Source organism: Temnothorax nylanderi, unplaced genomic scaffold, assembly GCF_030848795.1.
Source record: "Temnothorax nylanderi isolate EJ_2023f unplaced genomic scaffold, tnyl_v1.0 TNYL_tig0056_pilon, whole genome shotgun sequence".
Classification (NCBI taxonomy): domain Eukaryota; kingdom Metazoa; phylum Arthropoda; class Insecta; order Hymenoptera; family Formicidae; genus Temnothorax; species Temnothorax nylanderi.
Genome location: NW_027249118.1, coordinates 424095 through 447632, shown reverse-complemented (window position 1 = coordinate 447632; position 23538 = coordinate 424095). Strand labels below are relative to the sequence as shown.

At 31.5% G+C, this 23538-nt stretch overlaps 1 pseudogene; it reads left to right on the top strand.

Annotated features, from left to right (window-relative positions):
- The first annotated feature begins 1583 nt into the window (after positions 1-1583).
- On the top strand, positions 1584-21014 carry LOC139773035 (NPC intracellular cholesterol transporter 1-like; annotated as a pseudogene).
- Positions 21015-23538: the final 2524 nt, after the last annotated feature.

Below are 23538 nucleotides of genomic sequence, written 5' to 3'. Positions count from 1 at the left end.
GTGACGCATTCCTATCTCGCGATTCAATCCTACGAAATGTTTATTGTTTATGAGATCCAAGAATATTCTATGACTATGACAATATTTTATACACAAGGTGATTCACGCACATGATCTTACATTACAAATCGAAAGTGCACAATGAAATTGCTCCTTAAAAACAGGGATTTTATTCTTTAAGATTTAATTAATAAATTTAATCCTAGCTAGCCACTTATTTTCGAGTTCCTTAATTCGCCACGCTCCGGTCCGTGAGACCGCTCGACTTTGTCGCATTGTCATTTTTATTCTAATTAATATTTTTAAGCTTGTAGTGTAGAAATATGAAAATAAAGAATTTGAATAAGATGTTTATGTGATAATATCAGGTCAAGAAAATGATTTGAATTTAAACTGAACTTATTATAAGGAAACTAGAAAATTATCATATGTGAGAATTAGAAAACCGAAAAACCTTCAGCGGTCCACTGGACCGAAGCGTAATGAGCTAGGGTTAATTTTAAATACCTTTTTTTATAAGTTTACAAGCTTAATAAACTTTATTAACACTAATTTTCACATTTTAACATTGATTTTCTAGAAGGTTCGTAAGATGTTGCTTTATATGCTCAGATTATTCTTCATTTCTCCGATTATCAATATAACACGGATGTCCCGAATGTCCCGGATGTATATATACGGATAACCTTGTATTTAAAGAAATTTATCTCTATATGAACATTGAACGAGATCAAGCTTTTCGATTAAAAAGCAAGTTCTAAATCTGTCACTTGTTCCCCGGTTTATATATAAGTATTTCTTTTATAAATTCCCTAATTACATATCAGATTTGAAATCCATCTCGACATATACTATTTCATTTCTGCAAATAATGATTCATTGTGCAATTACTCATCGCTTCTCGACGAAAGCTGTGAAGTGGATATTATTATAGATAAGAATGTAGAGGAATGCATAAGTCAATGGACAAAGGCCTAATTTTCAAGATATAAAACACGTTATTTGATATAAATTTCTGTTAATTTTTAAATTCTTATCTTCCGAAGAGAAGCAGGGATAATTTGTTTGTATTACGCGCGGACAATTCGCTTTGAAAGTAGAAGAGCGGTTTTCGTCTATATGGATCTCAATGAAGTACAAACGCAAACTGGAATTTTATCAATATTAGCGAGACTTTCAAAACTGAAGCTTTACAACTTGGATTCCCTGGTTTCCAACTGTACTTCTTTCATGCATGGCTTTATGCTAATAGTATATCTTGTGTTGTTGTTGTTATTATGTTGTGTCGAATGTTATTATGTTGGATTCGCGTAGCGAAATTTGGCATCGTGCCGAGAAAGACTCAAGGTAACCGCGATCACGTGATTAATCAGTATGAAGCGCTACGCGAAACTCGTGTAAGCTGTTATTATTGCTTGCTTTTTGCGCGGTGTTTGCGCAGTACGTAGCTCGCTATCGCGCCGATCGCGCCAACTATTGAAGCCTCGAAACGTCTCATATACTCTTGACTCTTATCCGAGCGCATCAAGAGGTAATGAGATTTATGAGATACGCAGCTGCTTCGCGTGATTTGTGCGATTCGAGGTGATTCGAGTCACGGCGGGTCACCGCCGTCACCGGATTAATAACAGCCGAGCGCCGCTAGCGGCGCTCACACCGGCGGCGGGGATGGTCGACAGCCGAGCCGAAGCCCGAAGCGAGCCGAGCGTGGCCAACGCGGGCAGCACTGCAGGGCGCAGACCGCAGCAGGCGCAGCAGTCGTGGCAGTCGTGAGTCGTGAGTCGTGAGCAGTCGGCATTGTCGGCAGTGACGCTCGAACAGTGTGGTTGATCGTTCGCAAAACGGAGTCGAGGTCTTGCGCGAGTGACGCGACGAACGTCATCGGAGGAGGTCCGAAGGTGTTTCCGCGTGCGATGATCGCCTTGTGATACGTCGCGTGTATCCAGCAGAGCTCGAGCGAGCGGTACGGAAGAGCGAGATTCAGCGGGGCCAGGGTGAAACGCCAAACGCCACGCGATGCACAGGACTAGTTTAACGACCGCGGTCGCAGCCGCGGCCGCGGCCGTCCATCGGACTTTGATAGGCACATCCGTGACGCGCAACGATGTTCTTCGGCCCCTGTTGCTGCTTCTGCTGACCTTGTCCAGCCTCGCGAGTCCGGTGAGTAATCCGCGTCCTGCGTATAAGGTACGCGACGACGGTCAGGTCAGGTATATGCGTCGCGTATCCTTTTTGCGACGCTCATGCTCCACGCGCGACGCGCGTGCGTCACGTCAACGCTCGTTCTCTCTTTCCTGCTTTCCGTTCCCTCGTCTCTCCGGTCTCTCTTGGCGCGCGCTCGCACACGGACCACACATATACACACGTGCACGTAATCGTAATATATATATATATATATATATATATATATATATACACCACGATATACATCTTTCCCTATATATATACATATATATACCTGTCTATTCTATACATTGCTAACTGCTATACACTGTCCACACCCCAGCAAAGTAGGATCGACGCGACGTGTGACGTCACATCGGCTGATCGCCGAGAAAGCCTATAACTGCCTTTCCCGTCCTCCGAGAAATTCGATTCGACTCGTTCCTGCGGACTTCTGACCGCCGTCCAAACTCCGAGAAAAGCCTGGAAAAGCCAGGTGTCTTGAATAACGCGCACAACATGTTTTCTTGTTTGTGGGTCGAGGCCAGTCGAGGCCGACGAGAAATGTTTTTGACAGGCTGATTCCGCGAGCTAGCCAACTTGCCTTCGAGACGCATCGACGCATCGACGCATCGCCAACCGTCCTCGTACTCGCCCAAATTCCATCGACATACGACTCCGTCAACGAGATAAATATTCTAGAATCTAGAATAGCTTTTGCCCGTTTATATCGCGACCTCCGTTAATTTACGTGCGTTTGTCCCTTTTTAGATCCGTCGCCAACATGTAGGTATTTGTAATACGAAGGAAAGAAAGTCGAGGTAATTAGTCGGATCGTCATTGGAACGGCTAAGCGCTAAACGACGATAGCGATAGTTGTTGACCATTTACTATCGGACAAAGAATGTAGGCTTGCGACACACGCACACACGAAGCATCTCTATATCTACATCATACAATAACTATGTTCCATTTAGCTTTATCTATATTTTCTTGTTTAAAATATAAGATGGCTATGTGTATACATATATAAAAGTACACTTTGAAAATAGTAAGGAAAAGGAAAGAATAAATATATTGAGTCTATATACCTATAGATATTTAATGAATTAACAAAACTGATAGAACCATGTCTGTGCTTATGAAAAGTGTAAGAGAGAACAGACGTAATTTAATAAAATTTATTTTTTTCTATATATTATTTTCTGTACCTCAAAACGAAAGAGAGAGAGAGAGAGCTTTTATCTCTTCAGTTGTAATACTTTTTGGACTACAGATTTTAGACTTAAACTAGTTTGTACTCCTTTTTTTATTATAAAATATATCAGAATTCCACGAATTTTAGTTCTAAATCAGATCGTAGAAATTCATTAAATCTTTTTTTTTTTTTTTTTTTTTTTTTTTAAGAAGTATACCTATATGCCTCTTTGCTAATTCTGCTTAATTAACGAGTTCAAATACATAAATGATTATTATATATTAAGTGTAATATTATGTATACCATGCCATGTTCTCGTGTCGAGTTGTTACCTTGATTTCTCAGCGGTTGTCTGTTCGCGTCGCGACAGGAAAGAGTTAACAAGTGCAGCTAGAAACAAGGCTATTGTTAATGCCAGTATTCTGCTTAAAGATTCCTTCTTACATCATAGTATATCTACTTGAGACTCGAGACTTATCTAGATGCATTTAATTGCAATGTGATACGTGTGAATAGAATATTAAAGAATTGTGTGATGTAATAGATATAGATATTATTTCCTTCCGTTCTTCGCATCAGACGTCTCATTAGTTAGATTTTCTTATCGCATGCATGACAGAAGTTAAATTATCCGTAAAATATGCTATGCCTGCGAATGAAAATTTTTTCGCTAGGTTGTTAAAAACCGATAAGATTATATAAATTGCGCGTTTTTTTTTCATGTTTTATCACGAAATATTTGTAAAAACGATTGAAAACATTCTACAGTTCGTGCCGGGCATAATCCAAAGTATAACGCCCATTGCGTGACTTATACCTCCTTATAAACGAGTGACTCATACGAAGAGCTGATACCGAACACATAGTTTCTCGTGTAATATATCGCTCATTTACTGTAACAATAACGTAATTCAAAAAATTAAGTTTTCCAGTAAATGAGTTTGAATGTGTTGAATTATTAAAATTTGATAATATTATTTTTAAATACAATTTCGGTGTAATAACTGATTGAAGAGAAATAAATGTATCTAGCTACATATATTAGCTGTTCATTCAGTTTATTGAATTCTTTAAGCATTCTTTTGGAAACAATTCAAAAATGATAATTTTTTAGTTATATCGTTGTTGTAGCCATACGAAATAGGGACCTTCCAGGGAAGATTCCTAATGTGAAATTAACAAGAGCGCTATCTTACACTCTCATGCGTGTAAGATAGCGCCCTTGCTCATATCGCTTATCTAACACGGTCTTTCCTTTCTTTCTTTTTCTAACAGAACTTATAACAGAAATAAATTTAAACGAATATTTGTCTTAAATAAGATATAAAACGTTGTAACCAGAAGAGAATAAATATGTCTCTCGGAAATAAACAATAGTTCTAATAAATTAATATACTACTTATATAAACTTAAAATTAATTTGGAACAATCAAGTAATTGTTATTGACAATATTATTACCATTGCTAGTCGTATACCTCACTATATAGGAATATCTTTTATAATAAGAAACGAAATATCATTCCTTTGTTAGAGTTCTTCATTCAATATTGTGTTTTATATTAGGTGAATTAAATCATTAATTCAGCTCATTGACTCAAATAAATCTCATCAGACTTTAATACGCAGGTCATGAAGAACTCAATTAGGAAATGCCTTATGTAATACTCCATATATTCTTATATAGTATGCCTGCATGAGCGCGGCCAGTAAAACTTATCACCCATCGAATATGACGATATTTATAATCCATTATATTTATAATATATAGATACTAATACATGTTAGTAATACGTTAGATACAGTAAGAGAAAAATGTTTTAATTCACAACGAGTTAAAGCTAATTCTATCACGCTGTTTTGTTTCACGAAAGAGTAGATTATTTAATGAAAGTCTAAACATGTTATTATTTCCAAACAGGTTGTCAGTCAAGAAAATGATCATTGTATATGGTATGGAGTATGTTACACGGATGCAGCTATGCACAAAAAGTATTGTCCTTACGATGGACCACCGAAGCCATTGAATTCTGAAGGGCAAAAATTGTTGGCTAAGCATTGTCCACATTTGTTGGTGGATGATGGCAAAGGAATTAATACCTGCTGCGATACAACTCAGCTTGCTACGTTAGACTCAAATATCAAGCTTGCATCAAATTTTCTAAAAAGATGCCCTAGTTGCTTAGATAATTTAGTGAAACATTTTTGCGATTTTTCATGCGCTGGTAACCAAAGCAAATTTATCAACATTACGGAGAAAGGCGAAGCAAATGGTAATTATTATATTTCATCATTTAATATATTCAAGATTTAATATTTTATGTTTATAACATTTTGATATGCATTTTACTATTTTGAATCTCTTTCCAGGTGTAGAATATATTAACGGGATAGGTATATATATAACAAATAAATATCTTGACGGCACGTTTAACTCGTGCAATAAGGTGTCAGTGCCGAGTACGGGGCAGTTAGCATTGGATTTAATGTGCGGAGAATGGGGTGCAAGTAGATGTACTCCTTTGAAATGGTTTCACTATATGGGTGATGCGGAGAATAATGTTTATGTACCTTTCCAAATCACATATGTGAATACTGACAAACCTGTCGGATCATTTGTGCCATTAGACCCTCCAATCACACCATGCAGTACGGCGCTAAACGTTAGTATTATTTTTTAAATAGAATTTTTTTTATTAGAAATGTATATGCGTATAAAATATGCAACATATACTTTCTGCGTGAACAATACATACAAAAATGTATATCACAAATGCTCTTTTAAATCTATAAAATTCATTGACAGCGTAAAACTTTTTAATAAGATAAGTGTATAACGCAAAGTGTATAATGCATTCATTAGCTACACATTTTTCTCCTATAAGAATCTGTTAAGTACTGATAAATCACTTTTTTCTTTGCTTCACACACGAGTTTTACGTTATACATGACAAATGTAATGAATAAGTAACAGAAAAAGAACAACACTGTGAATGGTTAGATTTTTTGCTGATTAATGCACACACAATCATACTTTTTATCATTCTGCAATTTAATGGTAATCAAAAGCAGGTGATCAAGAATAACAAGTTCTTAATAACTCATGTAATATTCATTAGTTAAGATTAAATAGATTAGTTTATTTTATATTTCCACGGAATTACATAATATTTTATTTATTAATTTTTGTAATAAAGCATATGCATGATTAAAATTAATATAAGATATATCTACTTTTTATGTGTATACTATAGGATCCAAAAGTTGAATATTTAAATATAATTCGCCTATTATTTCATATACGAAAAAAATGTTGGACTTAATTTTAAGAAATAAATATGATGCAATAAAAATTTCTTCAAAATTATTGTTTAAAAAATTTTTTAAATTATAAATATGCTATTTTAAAATGGAAAAAGAATATATTTTTCTTACATCAAATGACACTAAAATGAAAAATCATCTAAGTTAATTAAAAATTGATGCGTTAGAATTGTTTAGGACAATTTAAATTGTATATTATATACAATATTTTTAGTATTATTTAATTTAAAAGCATTCTATTGAGACTGCGTTCCGATATTCACTGCAAATACTGAAAATCTATAGTTTACATGACGTACATTATAGATTTTCAGTACTGACAGTGAATATCAGAACTCAGCCTTAGATATTTTGCTTTAACAGACCACTCTATTATTGTCATTCAGTAAAAAGATTCAAAGAGCATCTATAAATTGTTTTTTTTTTATTATAAGACACGAATGAAATATGCAAACAAGACAGTATAACAAAAGTGATTGATTACAAAAATTTGTTTAACTTTTTTATAGAAAAATACTCCAGCTTGCAGTTGCGTCGATTGTGAACAAAGTTGTCCAGTACCACCACCGATGCCTCCACTACCAAAACCGTTCTCAATATTTGGTTACGATGGTTACGAAGTTATAATGACAATTATTTTTATATGTGGCACCTGCCTTTTCCTTCTGTTAATGATGTGTTTCAGTCATAGGAAGCGTATAGGTAAGAAATTTAACCCTGTTTGTGCATTTCAAAAGTATATATTCTTTAAATATGTATAGGGAGGTCCATTATAATCTTTATTATTTAAAATATCTCTATTTAATATATTTTTTTGCTCTTAAGAATAGGAAAGAAAATGTCTAAAGACAAGATTATTCCGTCTGGCATATATTATCTTTCTCAATTTTTTTTAGAAATTTTACAATTATAAATGTGTTTTTACACAATTTAAGATAGGTTTTTTACACAATGTTATAATTAACTTGATAAATTTGCAATGTAAATTCATACAACTTTAAATGACTTTGAAAATTTGCATTTACATCAATTTCAACATTTTTCATAGATGAAGGATATTTCTTGTCATTAAAGATTATCTTTTATTATAAACAATATAAGATTTATAATGCAATGTCTGAAGAAGCACTCAATTACTATTGTTAGTATTACAACAGATGCTTGAAATAATTGCTTTAGACTTCTAGACTATTCTTAAAAACAATGAAGATATTTCAGATGATAAAAATAAATTAATTATCCTACAACATATTTAAAACATATATAAAAATTATTGCTAAATATTGCAACAAATTAAGGAAATGGAAAATGCATGTATCTTTTTCAATTGAAGCTATTTTTTTAAATTATATTTTGCATATAATTTATTGAACATAGTGACTAATTGTAGTTATTATGTTAACTTGTGTTATTATTATTAATTATCTCTTAGTGAATATATAAAATAAGTGTGGAAGTGAAGAGTTGATTATATGATTAATTTATTCTAACGATTCTTGGGTGTTTTATTGCTGGAATTTTTTTTTTTGGTTTTTTTGGTGAGATCTTTTTCTTGCACTTATTTTATTTTATTTGAAATTCCGAAAGACATGTATAATAACACCGTGAAATCTTAATTTCTTATTTACAAATACGTTAAAAAACAAACATTATTTTTGTGAGAAGTATCAAGAGAATTATTGAATGATAATAATTATTGTTCATCTACAGTTACGCAAATATAGTTGTACTTTTAAATTAATATAAAGATAATCATTTTACACATACATAAAGCTATACAAAATCTATAAGATATTAATTACTGAAACATTAGTTCAGAAGAAAATAATCTCTTAAATAACCTTTTATAACGAATGTATGTTATCCACTTTAGTTTATGAAACATTTGCTGCACAATTTCTTATACAATATTTTTCTTAGAAGTGTTATTGTTAACATTTGCACTAACTTTAACTTTTTTTTTTGTTACTTTATGAATTAACGTATATGTAATATTATCGTGGTATTATTTAGGTTGTAATAAGTGTGACTCAAATAACTTTTGTCGTGTGCGGAACGAGTATTTACTTTGTTATGTTAACTATTTGAAGCACATATGATTTTCATATAATACTTATGTATATCATACAAATGAGTACAGACTATAGGTTGTGTATGTATGGTGTGCGCATATGTATAGTTGCACGAGGAGAGGAGGTAGGAAGACAGGTGGGTAGACGGCTAGCTGCCGGATTACACCCAGGAGATGGTGCTCGTATTGCCCTTGCCGCTGACCAAGAAGACAGTCCACTTCAGTCTAAGCGTTCTAGTAGGTTTTTTCGATTCTAAAGCTTCGATGTATTCGTCATTACTGTTATAGCTTTTCTGTTGCTTCATAGCTTTTGTGTCTTTCGCTTTATTTTCAGCCCTTGCAGATTATGCCTGCCAGGATGTCAATTGCGCATTAGACAAATTTTCCCACTTATTTTCCCAATTATCTACATTTGGATTTATTAAATGTTCTGTTTATAGCGTTAAGCTGTACATAACTTATATTTCTTTTGCAATGCAATACTGTATATTCACATGATGAATTATGATAATTAACTATACAATTGCACTAAAAGTCTAAATGCTTAAGAGTGACGCTTGAAAAAGTTTGCATTTTATATAATTATAGTAAAAAATTCATAAAATGCATGAACTTGACGAGATATATTCGGATAATCTATTACATTGCATAACAATCTCATTATGATTTGTGTATGATATAAATACTCTTTTTTTCATAAATAACTTTTTAAGAATATTTCTATAAAGAAGTTTCATAAGGAAGTACATATACATTTTCTTAAAAAATCCCTATAATTGAAAATATTTATATAAATATTATATTTTTCTGCTCACAAAAATTGTGTTATATAAGTATTTCATATGTTTTGTGTTAATGTTGCGTTTATATACGTAAATTTTATATACATACATACATTATATATATATATATATATATATATATATATATATCCACACACACACAATACTTAATATTTTGCATGTTTGTTACAATATGTTACGTGTATGTGATAGGCGGCACTGCTTTAAATAGGTAATTTTAAGATGAGGAAAATGTGCCGTATATAAGCTTAATCAAGAAAAAATTCTCCATTATAGCATTGGAAAATGATTTCTTTAAAAAATGAATTATAAAGCGCAATTACGCTTTATTGTCTAATATTTTGTATATGCATATGTCACTTCATGTGTAAAATATGGCACATTCAAATAGAAGATGCCTATAATTTTTGGAAATTATCAAAATAAAAATTTAAAGCATTTTAAGCACAAATTATTTTATTATTTCTTGTAAAATTAGTGGAATAAAATCTTTAATATTATTGAGGGGACTTCTTTATATCTTAACACTTATAATTAGTCGTAACTATTCTAAATTGTACATATTCTATATTACTTTTGTTAACGTTAAACGTTATTTTCTTGTAAGTTAACAAGATTAGTAATTTCAGTAATTTAAAAAAATTTTGATTTATTTTATTTTTAAGTTAATTTTAATTAAAGAATTATATTTATATAAGAAAGTTAACTTTTTTAAATGTAATATTGTCTCAACATTGTTAATTATAATTATGTTTAAGGCACTGTACTTTTTATTATTGTTAATCTCGTAAAGATTACTTATTTTAGGAACATTTTAACGTTTTTTATAGAATATTTTTATACTGTCTTGTATAAGAAATTATTGGTTAGTTATAGCATTATTATATTCATTATAGATGATAGAATGTTAATTGTTTACAGCACGTGCACTCAAGATTGTTTAAACTGCATAATGGTGCTTAATTGGTATTTATAAGTTTTGAAAATTTATTATACTTTATATAAATGTTTTTAGGTGTCATATCTAGCGATGAGTTGCCAGCTGAATTTGATGAAGAACAATCCACGTTTATTGAGAAGCTTGGAGCAAATACTGACAAATTTTTGCAAGAATTCTTCTGCAAGTGGGGAACAGGTAAATAAAATAGTTAATTTTTTTACATTTTGTGATATAGTTTACACAAAATTAGATTATAATATTGCTCTATATTTGCTTACAACGACTAATATTCTTTTGTAGTTTGTGCTTCTCGACCTTGGTTAATACTTTTCCTTGGCTTCCTATTGATTGTTGCCTTGGGACATGGCATAAAATACATGCAAATTACTACAGATCCTGTGGAATTGTGGGCATCCCCGAATTCCCGATCGCGCGTCGAAAGGGAATATTTCGATAAACATTTTGAACCCTTTTATCGAACTGAACAAATTATTATTACTTCCGTTGGCTTACCGAATGTATGTATTACAGAAATATATTAGACTATTATCTTTGCATAGAACAAGTTATATTTTTAATACATATTTTACAAAATAAGAAAAGCGCTACTGTAATTGTTTTTTTATTATTCTGTATGTATAATTGTCTAATATTAATTACAGATTGTACACAAGACCTCTGATGGCCCAATTGTATTTGGTCCTGTGTTTAATAACACTTTTCTAAAAACAGTCTTTGAATTGCAAGAAGGTATTAAGAGTATAATTACTCCTAACAACTATACATTAGCGAATATATGTTTTGCTCCTTTAACTGGACCATTTACTGGTCCGACGACTGTTTCGCAATGCGCTATTCAAAGTATTTGGGGTTACTGGCAAGACAATTTAGAAAAGTTTGAAGATTCAGACGAAGAGGGGAATTACACAGTGAACTATTTGGACCACTTCAGAGTTTGCTCGCAGTAAGTGATGGAAGCAAAAAAAATTGTATATTTAATGTAATATTTATTTATTTAAACTCCTGTTTCTTGAACTATGAGTTCTCGAAATAAGTTACCCATACAAGTTTAGCTTATATTCCTTCACTGACAAACTTCAACTCTTCAATCAATCTTGTACAAAGTTCAGGCATGAATTGTGTGAGAGTCGAACGCACCGACTATGAGTCGATTATTCTCACACAGAACTACGCGTCATCCCATATTTATTTATTTATATTTATTATTATATTATAGAAATAATATAAGCAAAATAACAAGAATCATAGAGACACGCATTATAAGTAATAAAATACGAAAATGTAATTATGAGATTGAAATTAAAAGAGATTCTAAAGAATGTATATATATAAAAAGAATTTATATTATTATTAGAAAGTGAACTATGTATCACTATAGTGATAGGATCTACTTTAGATAAATTTTTTTATATTGATATAAAAAAGTAAAAAATTACGATGAACTTAAAACTTTTAAGATCAATTATTTAAAAAATATAACAAAAGTTGATAAGAATTACTGTTGATATGTTATAATAAATATCAAGTATCTGAGAAATAAGTGTAATATCTTTTGAGTATATATATATATATATATATATATATATATATATATCATTTATATTTATATTACGTTTATGTATTTTTCTTTCAGAAATGCATATAATCCTGAATGCCTCGCACTTTATGGCGGTCCTGTAGAGCCAGCAATTGCAGTAGGTGGATTTTTGTCTCAGGGGCAAGATCTTCACAATCCACCATATGAAAAGGCAACTGCTATAATCCTTACTTTTCTCGTAAACAATTATCACAACAAAGCCAAGTTGTTACCCGCTATGGAATGGGAAGAAAGGTAAATTTACGCGGCAAATTCGAAATAAGATTATATCTTATAGATTATATTCATTTATATCCAAATTTCAGCTATATCAACTTTATGAAAAATTGGACGGCAACAAGAAAACCGGCATTTATGAACATGGCGTTTACGTCCGAACGTTCTATCGAGGATGAACTGAATCGTGAATCTCAATCGGACATTGTAACAATTCTGGTATCATATATCATTATGTTTGGATATATTGCGGTGTCTCTTGGCCAAATTAGATCATGTTCCCGTCTTTTGGTGAGAATCTTATGCCACGTGCTTTCTTTTCCTTTCGCATCTTATTTAATATTACTAATATTTTAATATGTGATCAATTTACATTTTAGCACGATTCTAAGATTACTCTTGGACTTGGAGGTGTACTTATAGTGTTGGCGTCTGTGATTTGTTCGGTTGGATTGTTCGGTTTATTGGTATACCAGCTACACTAATCATCATTGAGGTCATTCCATTCTTGGTGCTGGCAGTCGGAGTAGATAATATTTTTATTCTCGTTCAAACTCATCAGAGAGAAGGCAGACGCCCGAATGAATCGATCCCGGAACATATCGGTCGTACATTAGGTCAAGTTGGTCCTAGTATGTTACTCACAAGTGTGTCGGAAAGCTGTTGTTTCTTCCTTGGTATGTGTTAGCATAAGATATTGTAAACATACACGAAAATTGTATGCGAATAAGCTGTTGCAATTAATATTCTTTTTGTCTACAGGTGGCCTCTCTGATATGCCTGCCGTGAAAGCGTTTGCCCTCTATGCTGGAATGGCATTATTAGTAGATTTCATATTACAATCACATGTTTTGTCAGTCTTTAGCACTTGACACAATTCGGCACGCGGTATGTTTTATACAAGACAATTTATGTTAATACTTCATTTATTCTAATCCATTCAACATTTTTGTCAACAGACTTTGTAGAGATTTAATTTTATTACTATTTATAGGAGAGATCCTTTTCTCTCCCTCTTTCTCGCTCACATTTATTTTATATATTATATTCATGATCACACTAAATGCATAAGATATCTTTTTATGATTTCAGAATAATAGGCTAGATGTATGTTGCTTTATTCGCTCCAAGCGAGATGATGGGAAGAAGTGGTAGATGAGTACTGTATAAAATTTTCAAACTTGCATACGTCCCATTATTGCTGCAAAAATGGGTTCGCGCAATTGTGATGGTTGTGTTTTTCGGTTGGCTCTGCAGCAGTATTGCCGTAATACCGCATATCGAAATTGGCCTAGATCAGGAACTTTCTATGCCCGAAGATAGTTTTGTGCTTAAATATTTCAGGTATGTAATCGATAAAGCAAAATATCAAACTGAATATGAATTATAAAAAATTATACAAAAATTAAAATTTTTGCTTTTTTTCAGTTCTTGAATATTACTTATCTATCGGGCCGCCAATGTATTTTGTTGTTAAGATGGCCTAAATTATTCAGATACGAAAATGCAAACTTAGTGTGACGGTGGACAGTATTGTAATAGCGATTCAGTGTCAACGCAAATATTTAGTGCATCTAAACAACCAAATAGGTATATTGCTATAAGAAACAGAAAATTTCACGAATAATCTAATTTCATGTTTACGTGTCTTTAGATTTTACTGAAAAAATATTCTCAATTTTGTTCTCTTTGTTTAGAACTTACATAGCTAAGCCTGCTTCATCTTGGATGGATGATTATATCGATTGGTCGGGATTATACGGTTGTTGCAGATATTTTCCTACGAACAATTCATTTTGTCCGCATACCGGTATGTATTTTCTTTAAGAAATTGATATAATCACGTATGTTATATTTTCCTATTTTAATCGAGTTATTTTTCACATATTTTTGGATTGCAGATCGGCACTGTTCTCTTTGTAATGCCACTTTGAACGAATACAATAGGACCAGTGCCCATTGACTTCAACAAATATGTATCGTTCTTCCTACAAGACAATCCCGACGAGACATGTGCTAAAGGGGGTCATGCAGCTTACGGACATGGTGTGAATTACATTACCGATCCTAACACGGAATGTCGACAGTCGGTGCTTCTTATTTCATGGCTTATCACTCTATTCTCAAGACATCGGCCGATTATTATGAATCGATGAGAGCAGCCAGAGTAGTGGCGGCGAATATTACAAACATGCTCAACTGTAACTTGAGAAGGCTCAGTAAAAAACACTACCGTAGAAGTTTTTCCCTACAGTGTTTTCTATGTATTTACGAGCAGTATCTGACTATGTGGCCCGACACATTGCAGAGTATAGGAATCTCATTGCTTGCTATATTTGTGGTTACTTTCTTGCTAATGGGTTTGGATATCTTCTCATCACTTGTGGTTCTAATTACAATCACAATGATCGTCGTTAATATTGGTGGTTTTAATGTATTGGTGGCATATAACTTTGAATGCAGTATCTCTGGTAAATCTTGTCATGGGTAAGTTGAATTATTGCAAGAACAGTGGATTTTAGTTCACATTGTTATATAAATCAATCTATTGTTATCTGGACATTTTTATAGCTGTATATTTAAAAAATTTAAGATGGGATATATATTATTAAATAGAATATGAAATGTTTATATTATAAATTTGTTGATTTCTTTTCCATATTTTATTTTCAATTATTTTAATTATATTTCTGCTTATTATATTTTTAAGACATATATATGTTTTTTTTCGTTAATATTAGAATAAGAAATGGATATATTTTATATATTGCTATGAATGCTCTTTTTTTAAGGAACTTTATATCTCATTTGTAATTCAAATATATATTTATTGTATAATTATATTTTTATGATATTAATGTACTGCAAGAACAAAGAAAGACAAGTGAGAAAAAAATATAAAAATATAATAATACAGCTAAAAAGTAGTTCAGAAAAATCTACTATGTAACAGTTGTTGAAATGTATCATTCAATGTTGATTTTTATTATAGGCAGTTGGTATAGCCGTCGAGTTTTGCAGTCATCTGGTACATTCTTTCTCTGTCTCAGTTCAAGCAACTAGAGTTGAAAGAGTCGCAGATGCATTGACAAATATGGGTAGCTCAGTATTTAGCGGTATTACGCTGACAAAGTTTGGCGGTATTATAGTACTGGGCTTTGCAAAAAGTCAAATTTTCCAGGTTTGTCTTTGTTCTATTATAACATTAATGGAACGCCAATTGTCTAATATTTAAATTATCAATCATTGCGATCAAGAAACATACTCGGCTTTTAGTTTAAGTAATTTGAAATATTAAAGTATTTATATTTATTGATTTTTTAATAGCTTCTCTCGATCCTTTTAAAATGATTTTTAGTACTTGTAATATTATTATCAATCAATCATGATTATAACGTAGATAATTGGTGTTCTGTTTGTTTATATTTTAATTGTATAAAATTACTCGGAATTACTCAGCTAAGAGATATTTGCAGGTATTTTACTTCAGAATGTATTTGGGTATTGTACTATTTGGAGCGGCACATGGTCTCATCTTTTTGCCGGTACTGCTAAGTTATATAGGTAAGATGGTGCTGTCATAATTATGACAACTATTATATATACAATTTTTGTTGGTATATGTATGCCAGAAAAGTCTATGTTACATTCTTCGGTACTCAAGTCTTCTGATTCTCACATGCTATCAGCATATACTATTTTGTATTTATAAAGTTATATTCAACTGGTTTGATGAGGAATATAACTTTGAAATATTTTGACTGTATTTTATATCGTTTTATGTCTGAAAAATTATTGAAGATAAGGATAAATTTTCAAATTTTTAATATTTTTCTGCGTGTAAAACAGTTATTGAAATTTGAATTTCTGCATTTGGACTGAGTTACAACATAACTCCCAAATATTGATCTGAGACAAAATCTAGTTTCTTTTGTTTTTCTTTTTAATATATTTATCGGGATCTAGTAGACAAATTTTGATATTTTGGCTAAAAATGATTTTTTAATTTCTCTCTTTGAAAAAGATGTTTTGTATATGTTTCCAAAATTTTAATTATTTTTTATATATTAAATATATGTTGTTCACATGTATTATTAACACTTATGTTGCATGAAGCATATTTTGTGTAAATTCAGATTTTATTGGTAGATACACTTGATAGTATAGTCACTACAGTTTTAAGAAGCATCAGAAGCATTTTAACGCTTAGGGAGGAAATAGAATAGTTAAACAATAATTTTTATTTGGATTCACCAGTGTTATATTAATTAAAATTTCATTTTTATATCCCTATGTGTATTGCAAAAACCTTCAGCTTTTCATGTATATAATTAATACGAGCAGCTTTTCAAATTCGACAAAGAGTAACACATTGAAATATTTCTTTGTCAAATTTCTTTACTAACGTCTGCGCTTAGTCTTCTTCATTGAGAGAAACGTGTTCTTTAAATATACATTTTTTGAGGTAATGCGGACTGGCACCATGGCCCCTGGTGGTTTTAGGCTCACATATGAACAAAGAGAAATTGGCGAATCACAAGAGAGCGATGCATGGAAATCTGGACAACGTGCAAGAGACATCCTTGAATCATCGTGTAAGCAAACACAATTCTCCCACACCCACTACAACCACACCTACGTTCAAAGTGCTTGAATGTGACAGATAGGTATGCAGAGCATCGAATATAAAAAAGGAACGTCCACGTTTTGACATGTGGTAAATTTCTTAGTATTTTTTTCTTCTATTCCAAAATCTGTCATCGTATTTCGTGTTGTTATTTTGCACAGATAGACTGAGTTTTCAAAGTATTATTTAATATTGTCGATTTAACATTATCGTTATTTAGCACATGTGAATATGCATCCAGAAAGTGCAATTCTTTTTAATATTACAGATTATTGCTCTCTTATTTTTCATTTAAATATAATAGGTTGGAAGACTAAAATGATATTATATTTTTTCCCAATTTATATAAGTTTATGAAACTATCTGATATATTCTTTTTGTAAACCTATTTTAAAATCACAAGAGTCTCAAGCACGTTATTTTAATTTCATACACATATGCGAAAACTTTAAGAATTATTAAAATATGTATTATTATTTTAACATGTATATAACTTTCAATTCATTTTAACATATTTTTAACATATCTAACATCTAATATTTTTCAATATTACATAGTAAGAATTTGTACGATAAACAAATTCAAAAAGTATGTAATTGCACTTTTTGCCTCAATGCAGTGTTTTTCTCTTATTTTTAATTTAATTTATTTATATATGGAAGAAAATGCAATCTTTTAATCTTGAAGGTCAAAATTTAAAGAGAGTCTTGACAAGATTTTACAGGAAAATATTGCATTAAACGCATTCCTATGCATAACAAAATAATGCTGCTAATACGACAGTAAAATAACATATGTATAACCTTGTTTAAATTCTCAGTCTAACCGCTGCACTATATTAGGGGGTGCGTTCAGAAACATCACCCGATTGCTGAAAATCCTACAGCGTATGTTACGTGCACTATAGATTTTCGACACTCAGGGTGATGTTCTAAACGCTGCCTAAATAGCTATAAAAATTTATTTGTATTCATAACTTCCAGTCTATATCAATCATATACGTGCATACTTACGGTCTATATACATCTATAATAAAATTAATGTGTAAAAAAAATCCGATAGAACAATTTTATTAATAGATCAATCTTAATGTGCATATGAAGCTTCACTAAATTTGTATTCTAATGTTTTTAGATTAATTTTATTAGAACGGAAGTTATGAACACCTAAAGCTAGACAAATCTAGACAATTTATAATCACCTGTATATTAGCTGGCACATTAATTTGAGTAACTTATTAATTGTGGTCGTTAAGATTGTTCTAGTTATATCATGTATTTAAAGTTTGTATTCGAGATGTTTCTAACCATATAATGAGTGTGGGATGGAAAAGCTTTTTAGAAACATGCTACTCTAATTTTACTTTATGATGTTAAATGATATGTTATTTTTGTATATTAGTTGATTATTATTATACATGGTGTGATAAGACTACCGTCTTTAATACCTTAAAAAATGGGAGAAAGAAATCTAACAAAAATTGTGTGATATATAGGAGCAGTATCATATAGCAATAGGTAATCTATGTATTAAATTTCTGATATATTCTAATGGTAAATATTATTGTGCTTCACTAAACTTCTTAATTTTGACTAAATTACCAGTTAATATTTTAATATAGTAAATATTCAATAGATTCCTGTGTTTCAATAGATTCTTTAATTGTATATGACTGAATCACCAGTTAAGAGTTATAATATTGAAGTACATTCCAAATATTTTTGTCACAAATGATCTTCATTAATGATCTTATGTCATAGGCTATTATATTTGTTTTAATAGAGGTTATTAGAAAATAAACACAAAACTATTGATATAGCATTTAATTAAAAAAAAGTGGAATAATAAATTTCTTTCGACAGTATAGAATAACAATTAAAGTAATTTTTCTATGTTCATATCGGAAAGACGTTATATATTGCCAGTCACGGTCGATTTAAATTACTTAATAATTAAACAAAAGTGCTTTTGATCTAGGAAATAATTTGATGCATTCGAGAATGCAAGTGTTACCGCCGTACGAGCTCTCTTGGTACCGTACGATTTTTGTTAAACAAATATTTTTTTAATCTTACTTTTTCAGAAATATTAAAGATAGTTATAGTGTTTACCCTACATATGTTAGTGCCTTTGTGCGTCATGTTTTTGTGCCTGTCACTATTTGGTTAATGCAGTGTATCTTAATACATAAAAAAAATGTTGCCTTATCAATATATTTTCTATAACGTAACCGTACGTATGTTGCATAGCATGCAATTACATATGTATTGCAACATATACAGAGTGAGTTTTGTTTCGTGTACCAATTATCTCCGCCAATTATTTCAGAAAATATTGATTTATTAGAAAAATTTCCGATAGAAGTTGGAGGATTCAGAGGAGGCCAATAAACGATCTAAAGATTTTGGATCCTACTGGGCCCGACACGGGCCCTCTGAATTCTCCAACTTCTATCTGAAACATTTGTCCAATAAATCAATATTTTCTGAGATAGTTGGCAGAGATAATTGGCACACGAAATAAAACTCATCCTGTATAATCTCTGAGATTATGCATTGACCAATAATTGAATAGTTCTTTGTCGAATTTTGAAATCAAATTCCTATTAAATATAGATTGATTTTATGCTGCTATAAAATTATTGATTACAGGGATATGAAAATCCAAAAATATTATCACTGGTGAAAAAGAAAAATGTGTAGAATAAGATCACACACATGTGGTGCTCACATTGCAATTTTATTCTTTTTCCATATAATGTCACAAATTATTTTTAGATCATATATTAAAACTTTTTCAATATATATCTTTTAGGGGTTAATCTGTTATTTAAGATAATCGTTGTATACCTTTTTAATGTCTTGCTCTAATTGTAAAAGATATCCGTGGTAGATATGAATATTGTATTTGTCAATATAACAACATAACACTTTTCATCTATCGTAATATTGTAAAAATATAATAAATATGAAATTAGTAGAGGATAATTTGACATGAATAACGAAATATAATTGAAAAAAATTTTTATTCACAGAGAGTTAGATAGATAAATTACATAAATTGTCAAAAATACATAAATAAATTAAATAGTGAAAATGTTTATATAAATTTCTATAACATTTAAATCTATAACACTCACGCCTTACAATTTTGAATTAAAATTTTTTGCTGACTATATATGGATAAATATTTTATATCATTTTTATCAAAATGTCATAATGAACGGCAATATATGAAAAACTTCTGTTTATGATTAAAATCTTAAAAAATTATTTTGTAGCAAATTTATTTTGTAATTGCACGATTTTCAGTATATATCGGCAAATGCAATATGTATTTTAATTTATAGTTAATTTGTGCTAATATCTAAAAAAAAGAAGGAAAAAAATTGTTTTCTTCAAAGAGAGATTCTCGAAATTTTGTAATGTTATATGTGTTATATTTTGTAAATGCGTGTACATTATTGTGCCTACTTGAAGAAATGTTTGAAGATTTAGTATTTTTTACAAGAATGTGAGCATATTTGTTGTTGCATGAAATATTATATTGTGTTATATTTAATGAGTTGCTTCTTGTATATATCCTGTATATATAAATAGAAATAGAAATGTTACAGACACGTAGAAAATTATATGTACACAAAAAAAGTCATATGTATTGAGCAATGTTATCACACAACAGCACAATCTTAATCATACAATTTTAATGTAATCACACAGTGCGACGGGAGATTGCGCTAGATGGGATGAAGATTTAAGATGCTTAAAGTGTGCTTCTTTGTTATTTCAGGCGTGATGTCGCGCCGAGGGCGTAGAAGAGCCCGCGAACTCGCGAGCGAAAGTGAAGCTAGGCGTCACGAACGTGACAAGCCGGATTCTCCTCTACTCCAAAACGACAACTATCAACGCGCGTCCACTTCCTACGCCAGTGTGAACTCCATCGATGTGACTGATCACCATGTAATATTCTAACGAAGAATTAACCACCGATTTAATCGGATGCAATTTTTGTACTTAGAAGGACTGAAGTGAATCTATTAAATAAGTGTCAATAGAATCGTTTATCTTGAGCCATTGTGAACTGAGAGAGTTCTTCTCTTTCACGAATTCTCTCCTGGGAAATATAAGAAAGTTTAAAACGAACTGTTTCTACGAATTCTTCGAGACTGGTGGAAATGCATCCATCATATCGGCAGTATGATTTTACGATAAATAAATTTGTTAGTTCTCTCACGTCATTTTTATTTATTTCCAAGGCTTTTTTCCTTAATAAATATAGATTGTAATCTTTAAATACATTGCACCATACTGCATCGAATTTAAATATTAATTTATTGCGAAAAACATTTCATTACCTCAGCGGTCAGCCAAGGTGAGGTAATATCTTGGCCGACGTAATATTTTTCGCAACAAACGATGGCGACAATCATCCACGACCAAAACGTTCAAGATACGAATAACTTGTTATTTATTAAGTAATGAACAATTTTCGTTTCAAAACAACTATCTGCAATGGCAAATACGTGTTTGATTCCCTTAAGAAAACTTGACGGTTTCAAAATAGCTACAATAATTTCAGGCTTTGCAAGATTTATTTGCAACTTTGAGCGTAGTGCGATATGGAATTTTCAACGAAATGAAAGTAATAAATAAGAACATTTTACGATTTTTATTGCTGTGCAAGTTTTATTTGAAGCGTTTATACAGATTCGTGTGCGAAAAACGATAAAATATAAAAAAAACGAACAAAAATTCTCAATTTTTCCTTTTCTCGTTCGATATCTCGAAACTATCGATCGTACGCCAAAATATCACTGAACGTAACTTGTAGAGCGGGAAAAATCCTATAAAAACACCTATTACGTTAATTTTTGCGTCAATGAAGTCGGAATCTTAGCGAAAGCGTTCGGTGCCGCGTATCGACGTAACCAACGCGCCGCTGACGCGATGGCGACGACTCTCCACTTTGAGGCGCTCTACAAGGCGTAATTTTCAACGAAATGAAATGAATAACAAATAAAAATTGTAGGTTTTTTACGCTCTACAAGTTTCATTTGAAGCATTTTTGCAATTTCTGACGACAATAATGAGTAAAAAGAAAAAAACTAAATATCATACTTTTTTATTTCCCTTTCTCGTTCGATGTCTCGAAAGCAATCGATCATACGTAAAAATGTCATACGACATAATTTGTAGAGCGTAAAAAAAGCTTTAAAATGAGCTCCGATTCGACCTTGTAGTGACGATTTGTTTGTGTCAGCTATTTGCTGGCAATTTGAGAGATCGATATAGCATATCGCCGCGTTTGCCGCAACTACGCGTTTTGTTGTGAACGCGAATGCAATCGATTGGATTCGCGGACAGCGAAATTCGTGAACAAACTCTCGAGACGTCTCGTCATATTCGCTCCTCGTGAATTGCATCGAACAGCTCGGGCTCGTAAATTTCCGTGATAGAGGAGATTCGATGAGTACACGCGCGCTTGGACCAACTTTCGGATCGACGGTGTTCGTATACACACTTACATGGCACACCGTTCTATAAAGTACAAACTCGTACAAACATACGGGTAGAGTCGACACCAATGTGTACACTCGAGATTTCGCGAAAGACCGTGAGTCTTTCTACATATTATAAAGGTATTATAGTATTATAGAGATATTGTAGCGTTCACAAGTAAAAAGATATTCACGTTATAAGAATATTTATGAAATAAAATAATATAGACTAACTCTTTAAAAAGCATATAAGCATGTCGAATTAAATATCATTGTTGTTCCTTTGCCGATACCCTGATTGCTTTTTTATATGCCTTTTTTAAAAGAATGAAGTTTTTTAGTTTTGTTAAAAGTGAAGCCTGTTATGTAGATGTGATGTATAAATTATATCGTGTATGCGTATGTATATACATATATGTCGTGTATGCGATTTTTTGTCACATCCCATTCATTCGCATCGATAATACGGAATGAATAAATCATCGTATCAGCTTAATAAGCTTCGCTTTTGATAAAAAATATAATGTACCATCAACTCTAAAAGGCATAAACAAGGTGTCCCAGGAATAAAGAATGTACAGTGACATTCTCTACGCCAGAAGACTGGCGTTTTACTATTTTTATAAAAATTTCTCGACAACTATACATATGATATCTAAATATCGCTAATTTATAACTTACATAATAAGAGAAATTTTTTCAACAATTAAATATCTCTTGATTTACAGATAAGACTTTATTGTGCAAATCAGACTATTATTCACTGTTATACATATAATTTACTTTCAGCTATAGATATCAATTAGAAAATTTTCTTTTGCTAATCAATTTACTAATCAGTATTAACTATAAATAATTATTATGCTACATATTCTTTATTATTACATTACATATTATACTATTTATATAAATGAAAAAAATAAAAGCTGCTAAGAAGTTAATATTATTCTTTTGAGTATGTAAAACTTTATGTCAGATCGTTGAACGTTTGCGCGGTGCATGCGTGTCGTGCGTGTAACTGAAAAGAGAAAGTAATTGTCCTTATGGTACCAAGATCTGCGCAGATTTTGTCTGCGCAGATGC